This window comes from Quercus suber, unplaced genomic scaffold, assembly GCF_002906115.3.
Source record: "Quercus suber isolate HL8 unplaced genomic scaffold, Cork oak 2.0 scaffold_661, whole genome shotgun sequence".
NCBI classification, from domain to species: domain Eukaryota; kingdom Viridiplantae; phylum Streptophyta; class Magnoliopsida; order Fagales; family Fagaceae; genus Quercus; species Quercus suber.
The window spans coordinates 31,632-37,086 of record NW_027070102.1 but is presented as its reverse complement, the minus strand read 5'-3'; the positions used below and the strand labels follow the sequence as shown (position 1 = coordinate 37,086).

Genomic DNA, 5,455 nt, shown 5'->3' with positions numbered 1-5,455 from the left:
TCCCTATGAGGCCGATGACCCTCAATTACCTTAGGCATTTCCGCCTGGCCCCTACTCAATGCGCTGTGAATGTATTTAGGATACTAGGGTGTGTAGATACCCTGAATGAGAAAATGGGGCTGAGACTGACTCACCATGATGTTAATTGGTGTTACAACCTTCATCACCTGAGGGGTAAGACGTATTATATGAAGACAAGGGACGATAGGGTTCGTCTTATCCAGTGTCTTCCTGACTCCAATAAGGGGTTGTGGATGAAGAAGCTCTAAGAATTTTGGGGGGGGGGGGGGATCAAAAAACCTTTTCAGAGAGAACACTGTAGCAATCTGCATTAGCTTTGTAATCATTAATATTATTAAAACTTAAGAAATACCAAGTGGAAGCTCCTCGGACTTGTGCCGAGGACTGAATTGCTTGCCCCAGTCCAGATTTATTTTATTTAATCATTTTCCAAACCATCTTCAATTGTTGCTATACTTACCAAAACTTAATTCTTCAGCTCATTCTCTATAAATTCATTGTATTAGGCTTATTGGGCTCAAGTTCACTTATTCCTCAGGAAAAGTGCTCAAACCCAGCCCCTATAATACTATATTACAAAATGTCTATACATAAGTTTACATCACATGGTATTATGAGTAAAGAAAAAATAATGACATGCTTAATATCATCATTACATAATATAAGTACTAACATGTCATATATGAGTAAAGAAAAAATATATATTTTTGAAGAAAAAAAAACCATGTCATATGTGGTGTACACCCAAAAGCCACAATTTAATCTCAATTCCTTATTTGAATTTGTATATATAGTTGTCTTTTATTTTGGGCATATATGTTTGATATGCTATAATAGATCATGTAATAAAATGTTATTCATTTGGAATAACTATTTGATTGTTTGGCTAGATATTTATTACATGAAATATCTCTTCCTCTCTAAAAGAAATGTAATAGTTCCTAATAAATATTTATCTCTAATGTAGTAGCTATTCCTTAATATTGTAAGACTAACTTATTTATTAAGTTTCGTTCAATGTCCCATGTGATAACATACATGTGATGTTAGAGGTTTAATAAGGAGTTAACTACATATCCTTAACTATTGGTTAATGAGCCTAACCCAGCTGGATATGTAGTTAAATGAACATTGAACACCCAAGGCAAATTAATGAGCTTAACCCAGCTAGTCAGACTCAAAAGAAGGACAATAGTAATGATAATAAATGTCACTTCAATCATTTGTGCATAATAATTATAAATTATTATTTTTCTGAAACTATAGATATGTGGTTTTATACTTATATTCTTAATTCACATCCAAAAATATTAATAGGAATAGTTATTCCATTATGTCACATCTTATTCTTAGTAATATGAATTATTATTATTATTAACATAATTATCATCCAGTGTACCAATCATATTCTTAGTCTTTGCTTTATTTTCATAATTTTAATTAAATTAATGTCATAAAAGTTTTTTTTTAATAGATGTAAAATTCAAAATCATTGGACCATTGATAGAGTTTACCTAGAGTAAAATTAGCTTAATAATCGTGTATTTCTAGTCCTGTAAGGACCAAATTTGAACTCCAAGCCCATTACGCTGATGGACTTAGGCCCAAGCCCAAAATAATGAATTTATAGAGAATGGGTTGGAAAACTGGGTTTTAGTTAATCAAACGAACACTAGAATTGGTTCAGATGATAAGAAAATGAAAAGAAGAAGGTTTGTATTGAAGAAAAATCGTCCTCGGCAATGTCCGAGGAGGTCTGTTCTTATATATTATTCTCAAGTTCGGATACAAATTTGGTTCTTGAATGCTATAGTGTTTTTCTCTTCAATTCTCAATCCCCCTGTCTCGTTGCCTCCCCCTTCTTTTATACTGTCTTTCCTTTTCATCCCTACCTTCCCCGTGCATGCCGGATGGTTGCTGTTGATACTTGTCCCATCAGCACTCTCTATAAGTCTTCATGTTGTAGTTGTAAGGCTGAAATACACTGTTCAGGTATCATCTCCACATTAATGCGGTCAAGGAGTTAGCTGTAGTGCATTTAATGCAAAGGTAGCAGCTTTTTCTTTAGATATTTTAGGGCGCTTCCCCGTCTGATGTCTTGACAATGCTTATCTGCACTAACAGAACCTCCTGGAATGTTACCTTAGTTGATAGACTACCTCTTCAGACCTCAGCCTTGTTCCGCCAAGGATACATTTATCCTATATCCTCGGCTCATCCTGCTGAGCCATTATGGCCAAAACTAACTTCTTTGTTTATTAACACAGTCTCTTCCGACAAAAATTCCTCCTCCTTTGACAAAACCTCGTCCTCAGCTTACTTTTAATAAATGTATAAGATATCAAAATATTACTTTTAATTTATTGATAGTATAAACCATCCATATTGTAGTAAAAATGACACGTGATTATACACGGTTGATAAATATAATTTTTGTAAGTCATAATGAAAATCAATCTATTTAATTACCTAAAATAATATATTCTTAATTATAATTCAATTATTATAATTTTCATAAATTAGTGAAGGGGGTAAGAAATTATATTCATGCTATTTCTTTTATAAGAGAAAAGAATGACATAATTTTCCTCAAACCAAAAGATTATCAAGAGTAATTGTAGTGACATGACTTACTTAATAGTCATGTGTCTTATTTAAATAAATTTATCAATCATATGATTTAATATAGGTGAATGGTCTTATGAACCATAACGGATACTTTGAAAGAGACACCTCAAATCCATTTTAGAGGAAAACTTTATCCATAAATTAATAAGTTAACAAAGAAATTTCATAACAAGTTATTGTTAAGCCAAAAAACAAAAATCAAACCTAAAGATGTTATCTAATAGGGGTAATTACATATAACCCACATGTGGTTTGGGCGAAAATCACTTTGCCTACCCGTGGTTTGAAAAGTATCACTTAACTCACCAGAGGTATGTTCTGTTTATTTTCCGTAACCCACATCTGTTAAAATCAGAGGTAAATATGTATTTTTGCTCAAATTTTATGTGTCTCTCCTCCCAAAACAAAAATAGCACATAAATGCAAGAAAAACAAGATCAAAAAATGGTATTTGTCTCTCTCTCTCTCTATTCACACAAATTTTACTTTGAAAGAGACACCTCAAATCCATTTTGGAAGAAAACTTTATCCATAAATTAATAAGTTAACAAAGAAATTTCATAACAAGTTATTGTTAAACCAAAAAACAAAAATCAAACCTAAAGATGTTATCTAATAGGGGTAATTACATATAACCCACCTGTGGTTTGGGCAAAAATCACTTTGCCTACTCGTGGTTTGAAAAGTATCACTTAACCCACCTGAAGTATGTTCCGTTTATTTTTTGTAACCCACCTCTATTAAAATCAGGGGTAAATAGGTATTTTTGCCCAAATTTTATGTCTCTCTCCTCCCAAAAAAAAAATAGCACAAAAATGCAAGAAAAACAAGATCAAAAATTGGTATTTGTCTCTCTCTCCATTTACACAAATTTTGAACATGAAGAACATACCTAACCACGATCCACTACCAAACCCATTAATAAGAAAAAAATCAAAAACAAAATCTAGTAACCCAGACCACGACCACAATCCACCCATCAAAAACAAAATAAAAAACGAAACCCATTAAACCACGACCATGATCCACCCAAAGAGGGGAGGCATGGCGGCAGAATTCAGCAACCCAGCTACCACGAAACCCAGTCCAAATCCAGCCACACCACCATTGACCCACAATCCACCACAAAACAAACAAAATCCATTACCACAAACCCACTACCACGACCAAAATCCATTACCATTAAACCCACATACCATTAAACCAGAAACCCACATTAAACACGGCGAAACCCACGACTTGGGTTGGCGAAAGTGAGGAACTGAAGAGAGAGTGAAGGTCGACGGCAAGTGGAGGAATAGGTTTGGGTAGGGGAGTTGGGCCGGTGAGGAGTGGAGGAAGATCAGTGAGCTGGGTTGGCAGAATGGGCTGTGGAGATTGGAGATTGGAGGAATGGGCTGTGGAGATGGGCTTGTGCAGATTGGCGATGGAGGAAAAGAGAGAAACTCAAAGGGAAGATGGAGAAGAAAATATGAGGAGAGAGACAGCTGGGATGAAATGAAAGAAAAGGAAGAAAAAAAAAAGGAAAAAAAATCATTAAAATAGCAGAGTAGTGTGAACGTGCGAATAAAATTTTTTTGGGTATGTTCTTCAGGTTCAAAATTTGTGTGAATGGAGAGAGAGAGAGAGAAATACCACTTTTTGATCTTGTTTTTCTTGCATTTTTGTGCTATTTTTTGTTTTGGGAGGAGAGAGACATAAAATTTGAGCAAAAATACCTATTTACCCCTAATTTTTTAACAGAGGTGGGTTACAAAAAACAAACGGAACACATACCTTAGGTGGGTTAAGTGATACTTTTCAAACCACGGGTAGGCAAAATGATTTTCGCCCAAACCACAAGTGGGTTATGTGTAATTACCCCTATCTAATATCTAGTTTAATCAACTCTTGTTTGATATAAAGTTAAATTAACTGATGATACCGAGAAAATCACCCGTGAGTTACACAGCCCTCTAGACCTATCTGAGGTATCAGTGGTATCCTAAGATTGGGCATTCTCAGCTAAGAGATCAAAATAATCAAAAGCCTCATCAGGATCTTTTTTCAAAAATTCTCCATTGCACATCATCTCTACAAATTAGTGCATCTTTGGAGTTAAACTTTCATAGAAAAAACTAATTATACGCTAAGTTTCATAGCCGTGATGTGAACAAGCATTAAGCAAATCTTTAAATCTTTCCCAACATTGATAAAATGTCTCATTATCTTTTTGTGAAAAATTCATTATTTGTCTTTTAAGTGCATTAGTCCTATGAATTGGAAAAAAATTCTTTAAAAATTCAATTTGCATCTCTTGCCAAGCACCAATTGACCTAGGACTTAAAGAATTAAGCTAAGTTTTTTCCTTGTCTTTAAGAGAAAAAGGGAACAACTTCAACCTAATGGTCTCTTCATTACATGATTGGTCATGGAAGGTAGAACATACCTCCTCAAATTCCTTAAAGTGTAGATAAGGATTTTCAGAATCTAAGCCATGAAATTTAGGAAGTAATGAAATCATACCGGGCTTAAAATTAAAATTATTTGCATTAGTTGAAAAAATGATGCATGATGGTGCACTACTCCTAGTAGGTTGCAAATAATCCCTGAGAGTTCTAATGTGTTGGTGAGCATGGAAGTTCCCATTATTTAAATTATTCTCATCACCATGATTACTCTCTAAGTCCACCATGATATCAAGTGTGTGAGAATGTGTGAAAGAATCAAATAAATTGCCAAACAAATTATTAGAATCAATTCTAACCAAGCAATTATCACTATCACGACACCAAACACTCATGCAATAGTAAAGCAAGAAAGAGAA

General features: G+C 34.2%; 1 non-coding gene across 1 annotated transcript; it reads left to right on the top strand.

Moving 5' to 3' along the window:
* Positions 1-4,787: 4,787 nt before the first annotated feature.
* On the top strand, positions 4,788-4,894 carry LOC112008773 (small nucleolar RNA R71). Its single transcript, XR_002882604.1, has one exon. It is a non-coding gene; the product is annotated as a small nucleolar RNA R71 (small nucleolar RNA).
* The last annotated feature ends 561 nt before the right edge of the window (positions 4,895-5,455 follow it).